The 14,054-nt window shown below is 38.8% G+C and overlaps 2 pseudogenes; one reads left to right on the top strand and one right to left on the bottom strand.

The window, feature by feature from the left end:
* Positions 1-14,054, bottom strand: part of LOC114087189 (melanoma inhibitory activity protein 2-like) — a 51,014-nt pseudogene that overhangs the window by 15,096 nt on the left and 21,864 nt on the right.
* On the top strand, positions 60-8,878 carry LOC114087088 (E3 ubiquitin-protein ligase SH3RF1 pseudogene; annotated as a pseudogene).

The raw sequence follows: 14,054 nt of genomic DNA, 5'->3' as shown, positions 1-14,054 counted from the left end.
TAAGAGCTGCACACAACTATGAACATTTCTAAAGATTTTTCTCATTAGAGTACATCAAGATGGATGAATCTGCCTCCTTGGATCTTTTGGAGTGTCCTGGGTTCTTCTGCAAAAGTCTTTCTTCGCCAGCACAGGTTTTACAAAGGATGTTTTCTGGAATCTTAGGTTCCCTCAGTTGTCCCAAGTAGAGGACTCTTGTTGGCTCCCATGATGAGCTTCCAGGTGACATCCTATTGGTCAGGCTTCTGGATGGCCTCAAGCAGAGGCCCTGGAAACCTAGCTGGTGGGGGCAGTGGGACCAACTTCACAAATGCATTAAGGGTTCATGTCAGCACTATGGCTAACTATAGTGCAAAAGATTTGGAGAAATCCCAGTGTGGATGGAAGCCTCAGGTGCAAGCCTGGAGGCCCCAGTGAGGGGTATACCTCTTACCATGTCCTCAAGCATTAAATAACTATGAATGAAAGGACCCTGGAGACTTTAAATTCAGCAAATGTGACATCATCATTTTTTGAGGACACATTGATAAAAACTGGCTCCACAGGGTAAGTCAATGGGATCCATGGCTTTTCCCCAACCAACTTAGTGCAAATTATTAAACCATTGCCTCAGCCCCCACCTCAGTGCAAAGCACTTTATGACTTTGAAGTGAAAGACAAAAAAGCAGCAGATAATGACTGCCTTCCATCTGTTAAGGATGATATTCTGACTGTGATCCAGAGAGTGGATGTAAGCTGTGCTGAAGGAATGTTGGCAGACAAAATAGGAATATTTCTGATTTCCTACACTGAGTTTAACTTGGCACTAAGCAACTGACAGAATGGGATAGCCTTCCATGCCAGAAGTTGATGCTGAAGAAAGTACCTCAGCAGCAGCCCAGAGCAGCACTGCCCCAAAGCAATTCGACATCAAGAACACCACCAAAAAGCACCACTCCTTCACTTCTCTCACCATAGCAAACAAGTCCTCTCATGCATCCCAGAACTGCCAGTCCATGGAGATAAGCCCTCCTGTCCTCATCAGCTCCAGCAACCCTCAGCTGCCACAAGGATCAGAGAACTGTTTGTGCTTTCCTTCAGTGCCCTTTCTCAGATTCATGTGAGTACTGCCATATTCATTTTGACCCCACACCCAAGCAGCCCAGTGACAACTGGCCCCTCGTTCACTTTCTTGTTGGATGTCCCCTCTCCAGGTGCTCGTGGAACTATGAATCCTCCCTTTCAAGCACCCCCTTCTCCTGGCTAACACTGTCCTCTCAACTCCATCCTGCCAGGTGCTGTGCTCCTTCTTCTGGAATGGGACCCAGTCTCATGGCAGAATCCATTGCTCACAGGTGAGAAGATAGAATATTATGAAGATGTTAGTTCTCCCCAAATTTATCTACAGATTTGATGCTATCTCATTTCAAATTCTAGCTGTCAATTTTGTGGAAATGTATATATTAATTCCAAATGTATATATTAATTAACATATGTTAATGCCAAAATTTAATCAGGTATAAATCATCTTAGAAGCTGGGATCATAGTATGGTAAAAGTAATTAGAAAATTATGAATTTTGAGTATTAATTATTCCCAATTTTTCTATGATCTACTTAATTTTTTAATAATGGTTGGATTTAACAATGATTTGCAAAATTTATAAAAAATTGTTCTCATAAATAAGTGTGGGCTGACTTTAGCAAACCAATGATTCCTGGTATCCAGAGAAGTTTAGGTATCTATGATTTTCTTACCATCCATTCTTAAGTACTGGAAGAATATTAGCCTAGTTAAGAAAAAGAAAGGAAAAATAAAATGAAAGAAACTTCAGCCCCTGCCCCAGAATATATAATTTGATTTTCAAGAATAAGCAGGTTTTTGAAGTTATAAATAGGTCAAATTTTTTCTACTACAAGGCTGGCTTTCCTTACAGATTATAGGTAAAGTCTATGGATTTATATCTGGAAAAAACTTTATATAATGTTCTGCAAACCATTTAAGAAAAAGAGGGTCATGAAGTGTTCATGGATCCTTTAAAACAATATTAATTTTGCCCAAAGTCATCTACTCTGGCCACAAATTGTAAGTTGACCATTGAAGTTGCATATTGCTGTAAGAGGTTGGGCTTCGACAATCTTCTGTTCCCTTTGTTTCTGGAGCCCACCATTGTTTGAGTCTTTTCCTATGCTTCCTCTCCAGGATCAGGAACTCCAGGTATCTGTGCTACAGAGGTGCTGAAAAATATCAGGGCAAAACATACAGAACCCTGAAAGCAGGGAAATGGCTTTCTCTCCAGGGTGTTGGATTTAGTGGAAACGTTGAAAGGAGCCATTGACATCCAGGGATGTGGTCATTGATTTTTCTGAAGAAAAGTGGAAATGCCTGGACCAGCTTAGCAGACTTTATATGGTGATGTGATGTTAGAGGTCTATAGAAACCTGGTTTGTGGGTATGTCTTCTCATCAAAACCTAGAATTTTCAGGAAAACAGAACACAAAATATTTTTTGCAAGAATTTATTAAGAAAAGGAAACATCTGGGTGATCATTTAAAAAAGATTTACAAAGATAAAAGTGACAACTTTTAAATTCATAATCAAAATTCATTCATCCAGTTTTCATGTTCATGAAAAGAATTACAAATATAAGGAATGTGAAAGCATTTTATATAAAATTACAAGTATTACTCAATACCAGAGTATTCATACTGGAGAAAAACCATTCAAATGTAAAGAATGTGGCAAAGATTTTAATCAAAATCATGCCATAGTAGACACCAGAGAATTCATACTAGAGAGAAACCATATAAATGTAAAGAATGTGGCAAAGCTTTTTTTGTTTTGTTTTGTTTGTTTGTTTGTTTTTTATTGGTTGTTCAAAACATTACAAAGCTCTTGACATATCATATTTCATACATTAGATTCAAGTGGGTTATGATCTCCCATTTTTACCCCAAATACAGATTGCAGAATCACAACAGTTACACATCCACAATTTTACATAATGCCCTATTAGTAACTGTTGTATTCTGCTACCTTTCCTATCCTATACTATCCCCCCTCCCCTCATCTCCCATCTTCTCTCTCTACCCCATCTACTGTAATTCATTTCTCTCCTTGTTTATTTTCCCATTCCCCTCACAACCTCTTAAATGTAATTTTGTATAGCAATGAGGGACTCCCTCCATTTCCATGCAATTTCCCTTTTCTCTCCCTTTCCCTCCCACCTCATGTCTCTGTTTAATGTTAATCTTTTCTTCCTGCTCTTCCTCCCTGCTCTGTTCTTAGTTGCTCTCATTATATCAAAGAAGACATTTGGTATTTGTTTTTTAGGGATTGGCTAGCTTCACTTAGCATAATCTGCTCTAGTGCCATCCATTTCCCTGCAAATTCCATGATTTTGTCATTTTTTAGTGCTGTGTAATACTCAATGGTGTATAAATGCCACATTTTTTTATCCATTCATCTATTGAAGGGCATCTGGGTTGGTTCCACAGTCTAGCTATTGTGAATTCTGCTGCTATGAACATCGATGTGGCAGTATCCCTGTAGTACGCTATTTTAAGGTCTTCAGGGAATAGTCCAAGAAGGGCAATAGCTGGGTCAAATGGTGGTTCCATTCCCAGCTTTCCCAGGAATCTCCATACTGCTTTCCAAATTGGCCGCACCAATTTGCAGTCCCACCAGCAATGTATAAGAGTACCCTTTTCCCAACATCCTCACCAGCACTTGTTGTTGTTTGACTTCATAATGGCTGCCAATCTTACTGGAGTGAGATGGTATCGTAGGGTGGTTTTGATTTGCATTTCTCTGACTGCTAGAGATGGTGAGCATTTTTTCATGTACTTGTTGATTGATTGTATGTCCTCCTCTGAGAAGTGTCTGTTCAGGTCCTTGGCCCATTTGTTGATTGGGTTGTTTGTTATCTTATTGTCTAATTTTTGAGTTCTTTGTATACTCTGGATATTAGGGCTCTATCTGAAGTGTCAGGAGTAAAAATTTGTTCCCATGATGTAGGCTCCCTATTTATCTCTCTTATTGTTTCTCTTGCTGAGAAAAAACTTTTTAGTTTAAGTAAGTCCCATTTGTTGATTCTTGTTATTAACTCTTGTGCTATGGGTGTCCTATTAAAGAATTTGGTGCCCGACCCCACAATATGTAGATCGGAGCTAACTTTTTCTTCTATCAGATGCAGAGTCTCTGATTTGATATCAAGCTCCTTGATCCATTTTGAGTTAACTTTTGTGCATGGCGAGAGGAGGGGATTCAGTTTCATTTTGTTGCATATGGATTTCCAGTTTTCCCAACACCATTTGTTGAAGATGCTATCCTTCCTCCATTGCATGCTTTTAGCCCCTTTTTCAAATATAAGACAGTTGTAACTTTGTGGATTAGTCTCTGTGTCCTCTATTCTGTACCATTGGTCCACCCGCCTGTTTTGGTACCAGTACCATGCTGTTTTTGTTACTATTGCTCTGTAATATAGTTTGAAATCTGGTATCGCTATACCGCCTGATTAACACTTCTTGCTTAGCATTGTTTTTGCTATTCTGGGTCTTTTATTTTTCCATATGAATTTCATGATTGCTTTATCTATTTCTACAAGGAATGCCATTGGGATTTTGATTGGCATTGCATTAAACCTATAGAGAAATTTGGTAATATCGCCATTTTGATGATGGTTAGTTCTGCCTATCCATGAACAGGGTATATTTTTCCATCTTCTAAGATCTTCTTCTACTTCTCTCTATAGGGTTCTGTAGTTTTCATTGTATAAGTCTTTCACCTCTTTTGTTAGGTTGATTCCCAAGTATTTTATTTTGTTTGAGGATATTGTGAATGGAGTGTTTTTCCTCATTTCCGTTTCAGAAGTTTTGTCGCTGATATACAGAAATGCTTTTGATTTATGCGTGTTGATTTTATATCCTCCCACTTTGCCGAATTCATTTATTAGTTCTAGTAGTTTCTTTGTAGACCCTTTTGGGTCTGCTAGGTATAGAATCATGTCACCTGCAAATATTGATAATTTAAGTTCTTCTTTTCCTATTTTTATGCCTTTAATTTCTTTTGTCTGTCTAATTGCTCTGGCCAGTGTTTCGAGAACTATATTGAAAAGAAGTGGTGATAGAGGGTATCCCTGTTTTGTTCCAGATTTTAGAGGGAATGCCTTCAATTTTTCTCCATTCAGAATGATGCTAGCCTGAGGCTTAGCATAGGTAGCTTTTACAATGTTGAGGTAAGTTCCTGTTATCCCTAGTTTTTCTAATGTTTTGAACATAAAGGGATGCTGTCCTTTGTCAAATGCTTTTTCTGCATCTATCGAGATGATCATATGGTTCTTATCTTTAAGTCTATTGATGTGGTGAATAACATTTATTGATTTCCGTATATTGAACAATCCTTGCATCCCAGGGATGAATCCTACTTGATCATGGTGCACAATTTTTTTGATGTGTTTTTGTACCCAATTTGCCAGAATTTTATTCAGGATTTTTGCATCTAGGTTCCTTAGAGATATTGGTCAGCAGTTTTCTTTCTTTGAGGTGTCTTTGTCTGGTTTCGGAATCAGGGTGATGTTGGCCTCATAGAATGAATTTGGAAGAGCTCCCTCTTTTTCTATTTCCTGAAATAACTTGAAAATTATTGGTATTAATTTTTTTCTTTAAAGGTTTTGTAAAACTCTGCTGTATACCCATCCGGTCCTGGGCTTTTCTTGGTTGCTAGTCTTTTGATTGCTTCTTCTATTTCTTCCATTGATATTGGTCTGTTCAAATTGTGTGTATCCTCCTGACTCAGTCTGGGCAAATCATATGACTTAAGAAATTTATTGATGTCTTCACTATCTTCTATTTTATTGGAATATAGGTTTTCAAAATAATTTCTAATTGTCTTCTGTATTTCTGTAGCATCTGTTGTGATATTGCCTTTTTCATCCCGTATGTTAGTAATTTGAGTTCTCTCTCTTCTTCTCTTCGTTAGCATGGCTAAGGGTCTGTCGATCTTATTTATTTTTTCGAAGAACCAACTTTTAGTTTTGTCAATTTTTTCAATAGTTTCTTTTGTTTCAATTTCGTTGATTTCTGCTCTGATTTCAATTATTTCTTGCCTTCTACTACATTTGCTGTTGTTTTGCTCTTCCTTTTCTAGGGCTTTGAGATGAAGTGTGAGCTCATTTATTTGTTGGTTTTTCCTTTTTTTGAGGAATGACCTCCAGGCGATGAATTTCCCTCTTAAAACTGCTTTCATTGTGTCCAATAGATTCCGATATGTTGTGTCTGTATTTTCATTTATTTCTAAGAATTTTTTGATTTCCTCCTTTATGTCTTCTGTAACCCATTGATCATTCAGTAACATATTGTTCGTTTTCCATGTGATGTAGGATTTTTCCTTCCTTCTTTTATCATTGATTTCCAGTTTCATTCCATTATGATCAGATAAAATGCATGGTATTATCTCCACCCCTTTATATGTACTGAGGTTTGCCCTATGGCATAATATATGGTCTATTTTTGAGAAGGATCCATGTGCTGCTGAGAAAAAAGTATATCCACTTGATGATGTTTGATATATTCTATATATGTCAGTTAAGTCTAGGTTATTGGTTGTGATATTGAGTTCTATAATTTCTTTATTCAACTTTTGTTTGGAGTATCTGTCCAATGGTGAGAGAGGTGTGTTGAAGTCACCCATAATTATTGTGTTGTGGTCTCTTTGATTCTTGAACTTGAGGAGAATTTGTTTTATGAATGTTGCAGCACCATTATTTGGTGCATAAATATTGATAATTGTTATGTCTTGTTGGTGAATGGATCCTTTTAACAGTATATAATGTCCTTCCTTATCCCTTTTTATTAACTTAGTCTTGAAGTCGATTTTATTTGATTTGAGGATGGCCACCCCTGCTTGCTTACAAGGACCGTGTGCATGGTATATTTTTTCCCAACCTTTCACCTTCAGCCTGTGTATGTCTTTTGCAATCAGATGTGTCTCCTGGAGGCAGCATATTGTTGGATTTTTTTTTTAATCCATGTTACCAGCCTATGTCGCTTTATTGGAAAGTTTAAGCCATTAACGTTTAGAGTTACTATTTATATATGGTTTGTACTTCCAGCCATTTTTGAATATTTATCTTTTTTTAAAATTTAGTTTGTTTCTCCATGATTAGCTTTTCCCCCACCCTCTGTCTTTACTGAGGCACTTCCACTGTTGGTTTTGGTTATTGTTTTTCATTTCTTCCTCGTGTAGTGTTTTGCTCAATATGCTTTGCAGTGCTGGTTTTCTGGCTGCAAAGTCTTTTAACTTTTGTTTATCATGAAAGATTTTTATTTCGTTGTCGTACCTGAAGCTTAATTTTGTTGGATACAAAATTCTTTGTTGGCATCCATTGTCTTTCAGTGTTTGAAATACGTTGTTCCAGGATCTTCTCACTTTCAGCGTCTGTGATGAAAAATCTGTTGTTAACCTTATTGGTTTTCCCCTGAATGTAATCTGCCTCCTTTCTCTTATAGCTTTTAAAATTTTCTCTTTGTTCTGTATGTTGGATATCTTCATAACAATGTGTCTTGGCATGGTCTACTGTGATTTTGTATGCTCGGTGTCCTGTATGCATCTACAATTTGTATATCCGTTTCCTTTTTTTTTTTCTGGAAAGTTTTCTATAATTATTTCATTCAGCAGGTTGCTCATTCCCTTGGTTTGAACCTCTATACCTTCCTCTATCCCGATGACTCTTAAGTTTGTTTTTTTTATGTTATTTCCCATATCTCTTGGATGTTTTTCTCGTGATTTTTTACCAGCCTTTCTGAGTTGGCTAGACTCTTTTCAAGATGATATATTTTGTCTTCATTACCTGACATTCTGGCTTCTACTTGCTCCACTCTGTTAGTGACACTCTCATTTGAGTTTTTAATTTGGTTTATAGTTTCCTTCATTTCTAGAATTATTGTTTGATTTTTTTAATAATCTCTATCTCCTGATAAAGATGCTTATTTGCTTCTTTTATCTGTTTATGTAATTCATTTTCAATGTGTTCTTTCACTATTTGAATTTGCTGTATCATATCCTCTTTAAGGTTCCATTCCATCTGTCTAAGGTATTCCTTGAGTTCTTTATTTGACAATTTTTCTGATGACTCTAGGTCCTCCTGAATATTTAGGCTGTCCTGCATTGTTTGTACTCCTTTTCTTCCTTGCTTTTTCATGCTGGTCATGTTACTTCTTGTTCTGTTTGACTGCTGAGTTACTGTTTACTCCTATAAATTTATTTGATGCTTGGGAGGAAATGTACTAGAAGGGAAGGGAAGAAGTCACTAAAGAGAATGAGAGTAAGCAGGTAGAATTCAAGAAAGGGGGAATAAGGAAATTGAAACGCAATGAAAAGACAAAAGAAAAAAATAGAAAATAAAAAAAATTAAAAAATAATAAAAAAAATTAAAATTAAAATTACAAAAATAATAAAAAATTATTTTTTAAAAAATTTAAAAAATGAAAATAAAAAACCCCAAATAATATGAAAAAAAATTAATAAATGCAGTCTTAAGAGTTTGATTAACTTCTCTTCCAGTAGGTGGAGCTGTGCCCACCGGGCTAAGCTTCTCCTCTCAATATGCGGGAACCAATCACTGTGTAGCAGCTCCTCCTCCCAGACTGGGCGGGTCTCCAATCCTGAGTGCCTAGGGCCTTCTCTTGTGTCTAGCCACTTCCCCACTTTTCTTCAAGCCAGGCCCGGCTCACTGGTGACGTTCTCCACAATACTGACTACACGCCAGGTCTGCTGCTTCTGGGAGCCCTATTTTCTTGAACGACTGGGCACACTCTCCCTCTTTGCCATTCCCTCAGACCCTAAGTTTGTGGAGCTTGAGGCTGAGACCCCTCAGCGAATTTTGCTTGCCCTCCGGTAGCCACGCCCCTGGTAGCTGGTGCAGGAGACCTCAGTTGTCAGCACTGGTGGGAGCGGTAGCCGGGGGTTCCGCGCCGTGGGTCCCGCGCCACTCCTGATTCCCTCGGTCTATCGCGCTGACGGGAAAGCTGGGAGGGGCCCTTACGGGGGAACTGGGAGGGGCCCTTATGGGGGAACTGGGAGGGGCCCTTAAGGTTTCCCTGCTGTGTGGAGAGGGAGGGCTAGGCGGTTACACACCTGCTGCCACCAGTTTCAATGAAGTTATCTTCCCCGCCACATTCTGGTGACGTCAGTTCTCTTTATTCAACTTTTGTTTGGAAGATCTGTCCAGTGGTGAGAAAGGTGTGTTGAAGTCACCCATAATTATTGTGTTGTGGTCAATTTGTCCCTTGAAATTGAGGAGAGTTTGTTTTATGAACATAGCAGCACCATTGTTTGGGGTATATAAATTGATAATTGTTATGGAATGGTTCCCTTTAACAGTATATAGTGTCCTTCTTTATCCCTTTGGATTAATTTAGGCTTGAAGTCAATTTTACTTGATATGAATATAGCCACCCCTGCTTGCTTCTGAGGTCCATGTGCGTGGTATGATTTTTCCCAACCTTTCACCTTCAGCCTATGTATATCTTTTCCTATAGAAGAGTCTCTTGACGGCAGCATATTGTTGGATCTGCTTTTTTAATCCAGGTTACTAGCCTATGTCGCTTAATTGGTGAGTTTAAGCCATTAACGTTTAAGGTTACTATTGATATATTGTTTGTACTTCCAGTCATGTTTGTTTAGTAGTTTCATTATTTTTTAAATTTGGTTTGTTTTTCCTCTCTGATTAGATTTTTACCCCCCCCTCCTTTACTGAGGTACTTCCTACTGTTGGTTTTGGTTGTTGTTTTTCATTTCCTCTTCATGTAGTGTTTTGCACAAAATGCTTTGCAGTGCTAGTTTTCTGGCTGCAAATTCTTTTAACTTTTGTTTATTATGGAAGATTTTTATTTCATTGTCAAACCTGAAGCTTAGTTTTGCTGGATACAATGTTCTTGATTGGCACCCATTATCTTTCAGCGTTTGAAAAACGTTGTTCCAGGATCTTCTCACTTTCAGTGTCTGTGATGAAAAACCAGCTGTTAACCTAATTGGTTTACCCCTAAATGTAATCTGCCTCCTTTCTCTTGTAGATTTTAATATTCTCTCCTTGTTCTGTATGTTGGAAATCTTCATAATAATGTGTCTTGGCGTTGGTCTGTTGTGATTTTGAATATTTGGCGTCCTGTAGGCTTCTAGGATTTGGACATCTGTTTCATTTTTCATGTCTGGAAAGTTTTCTAAAATTATTTCATTTAACAGATTGCTCATTCCTTTTGTTTGGATCTCTATACCTTCCTCTATCCCAATGACTCTTAAAATTTTTTTTTGATATCCCATATCTCTTGGATGTTTTGCTCGTGATTTCTTACCAACCTTTCTGAGTTGACTAGACTCTTTTCAAGATGATATATTTTGTCTTCATTGTCTGATGTTCTGACTTCTTCTTGGTCTACTCTACTGGTGATACTCTCATTTGAGTTTTTAATTTAGTTTATACTTTCCTTCATTTCTAGGATTTCTGTTTGATTTTTTTATAACCTCTATCTCCCTGTAGAGTTGTTCTTTTGCTTATTGAATTTGTTTATGTAATTCATTGTCGAACTGATCTTTCATTGTTTGCATTTGCTGTCTAATGACCTCTTTAAGATTTCATTCCATCTGAATCAAATATGCTTTGAGTTCTTTATTTGACCATTTTTCTGATGCATCTAGCTTTTGTATAGCTCCAAGATCTCTCCTTTGTGATGGGAGGAAATGTCTAGAGATGTTGGCTTTTATTGTGATTTAAAGTATATTCATTAGTTTCATTAAAGACCTACAGATTCTGATGGTGTATAGAGAATTAAGGTTTGGTCTTAGGATTTTATGTTAAGGTCGGGAGATGTGATGATATGGAGGTTAGTATATCTTAGCTTCTTTGGGGGATTGCTCAAATACGGGAGGATATTAACAAGAGAATAGACAGGAGTATTTGGGAGCAGCTAAGGACTTAGGAGGACTATAGACCACCTCGGAACATTCACCTATTTGCATTTAGTAAATTATACGTAATAGAAGTGGTCATGCTTGAGAGGAAAGATAAGGAAAAAGTAAGGATAAAATCCAATAAAGAGAAAGGGAGATGAATTAAAAGTAAAATAAAGAAGAAATGAAAAAAATAATAAAATTAAAATTAAAATTAAAAAAAAAAATGCACTCTTAGGATTCTATTTTCTTCACTTCCAGTAGGTGGAGCTATGCTTTCCAGACCAAGACTCTGCCCTCTGGATGTAGGAAACAATCCATGTGAGGCCGCTCCCCCTCTCCAAACCAGATGCCTCTCCAATCCCATTCAGTTAGGGTTGCTCCTGGTCTCAAGCCTCCTCACTTCTCCCGCCAGCCAGGCCTTCCCCACTGTGGTATCTCTCCACAGTTCAAGCTACACTCTGGGCCTCCAGTTTCTTGGATACCCTGCTCTCTTGAATGACTGTTCTTTATTCACCCAGACCTCACAGCTGCTAATCGTGGGAGTTGGGAGCCGGCAGCCTATTCTTTCGTTTTCCTCCAATAGCCACGCCCCGCCCCAGAGCTGGCGAGACAGGTTTTAGTTTTTGCTGCTGGTGGGAGGGGGAGTTGGAGGTCAGTGCCTTTTCTGTTTCCTTTGCCTCTGATATTTATGCCCACAGAGAACTGGGGACAGATTTTATGAGATTTCCCAGCTGTATGAGAGAGGGCCTGAGTGTCACACACCTGTTCTGTCGCCGAATTTGCCATGATGGGATGGGATTTGCCGAACACTGATGACGATGATGTCAGCTCCCCAATATGGTGGCCAATGGCTTCCTTGGTGTGGTGTCCGGTGTGGAGGGCAGATCTGGGCCGTTTCTCTCCCCCATCCCAACCCCAGAACTTGGTCTGGAGCACTGTGGAGGCACGGTTGACAGGACCCCACAGGATCCATAGCTCCGTTTCTCTGTGTTGCTGGTGCATCAGTGTGCAGGAGCCAGCTGGGGGGGGGGGGGAATCAGTCAGCCTGAATCTCAGTGCACCAGTTGGCTCAGATTCACTCGCGATTGAGCCACGGTCGCTGATCCTCAGGTGTTGAAAATCTTCCCCTAGGTTTCACTGCATCCCAACTTTGCTGAACATTTCTGTCGAGACAGCTTCCAGCCATTCTGCAAATGCTCATCACCAGCGCAGTGACATGGGACACAGCGGTGCTACACTGCCATTCACCGCCATCTTCCTTCAATCCCTCATGTCTTTATACATTTACTTTTTTTTTGCATTACAATTCTTATAACACATATATACCTCAGTTTTTCATATCTCTGGTTGTATATAAAGTAGGTTGACACCAAATTCATGTCTTCATACATGTGCTTTGGATAATAATGTCCATCACATCCCACCATCCTTGCTAATCCCCTGCTTCCTCCCTTTCCCTCCCACCCCTCTTCCCTATCTAGAATTCATCTATTTTTCACATGCTCCCCACTCCATATTCTACCATGAGTCAGCCTCCTTATATCAGAGAAAACATTCGGCATTTGTTTTTTTGGGGGGGGATTGGCTAACTTCATTTAGCATTATCTTCTCTAATGACACCCATTTACCTGCAAATGCCATGATTTTATTCTCTTTTATTGCTGAGTAAAATTCCATTGTGTATATATGCCACATTTTTTATCCATTCATTCACTGAAGGGCATGTAGATTGGCTCCACATTTTTTTTATCCATTCATCCACTGAAGGGCAATAGTTTAGCTATTGTGAATTGTGCTGCTATAAACATTGATGTGACTGTGTCCCTGTAGTATGCTGTTTTTAAGTCCTTTGGGTATAGTCCAAGGAGAGAAATAGCTGGGTCAAATGGTGGTTCCATTCCCAGATTTCCAAGGAATCTCCATATTGCTTTCCATATTGGCTGCACCAATTTGCAGTCCCACCAGCAGTGTATGAGTATGCCTTTTCTCCCACATCCTCGCCAACACTTATAATTGTTTGTCTTCATAATAGCTGCCATTCTGACTGAAGTGAGATGATATCTTAGAGTAGTTTGATTTGCATTTCTCTGATTGCTATTGATGATGAGCATTCTTTCATTTATTTGTTGATTGATTGTATATCCTCTTCTGAGTCTGTTCAGTCCTTGGCCCATTTGTTGATTGGGTTATTTGTTTTTTTGGTGCTTAGCTTTTTTAGTTCTTTATATACCCTAGAGATTTGTGCTCTATCTGATGTGTGAGGGGTGAAAATTGGCTCCCAGAATGTAGGCTCTCTGTTCACCTCACAGATTGTTTCTTTTGCTAAGAAGAAACTTTTTAGTTTGATTCTATCCCATTTATTGATTCTTGGTTTTAATTCTTGCATTATCAAAGTCTTATCAAGGAAGTTGGGGCCTAATCCCACATGATGAAGATTAGGGCTTACTTTTTCTTCTATTAGATGCAGAGGCTCTGGTCTAATTCCTAAGTCCTTGATCCATTAAGAGACACAGAATAGCTAAAGCAATTCTTAGCAGGAAGAGCAAAGCAGGTTGCATTGCTATACCAGACCTAAACTGTACTACAGAGCAATAGTAACAAAAACAGGATGGTATTGTCACCAAAACAGACTGGTAGACAGTGATAAAGAACAGATGACACAGAGACTAACCCACAAAACTACAATTATCTTACATTAGACAAAAGTGCCAAAAACGTACACTGGAGATAAGATAGCATCTTCAACAAATAGTGCTGGGAAAACTGGAAATCCATATGCAACAAAATAAAATAATACCCCTATCTCTCACAAGAAATAGAAATCTTGAGAATGTTTACACAATGCATGGAGGAACACGTCCAAGCAAGAGAGTCTCTAGAGCACAGGCCACTAGTAAAGACAGGAGGTGGAATACTTCTTGAAGCTGCAGGAAGTGACTTGAACAGGAGTGTGACTTCCTGCAACTATGTGTGCCAAGATGGGAAAGGGCCATTCTCACCAGGTCACCTTCATTCCTGGGAAGTAGGAAGATGTCTGCCCAGAGAGGTAGGCAGGCTGGAGTTGGGATGGGGAAGCACAGAGAGGAGGTGTTTGGAAACCAGTACACACAGTGCACTGTGGGGGA

Source organism: Marmota flaviventris, chromosome 12 (assembly GCF_047511675.1).
Source record: "Marmota flaviventris isolate mMarFla1 chromosome 12, mMarFla1.hap1, whole genome shotgun sequence".
NCBI lineage: Eukaryota > Metazoa > Chordata > Mammalia > Rodentia > Sciuridae > Marmota > Marmota flaviventris.
This window is presented reverse-complemented; position numbering and strand designations above follow the sequence as displayed.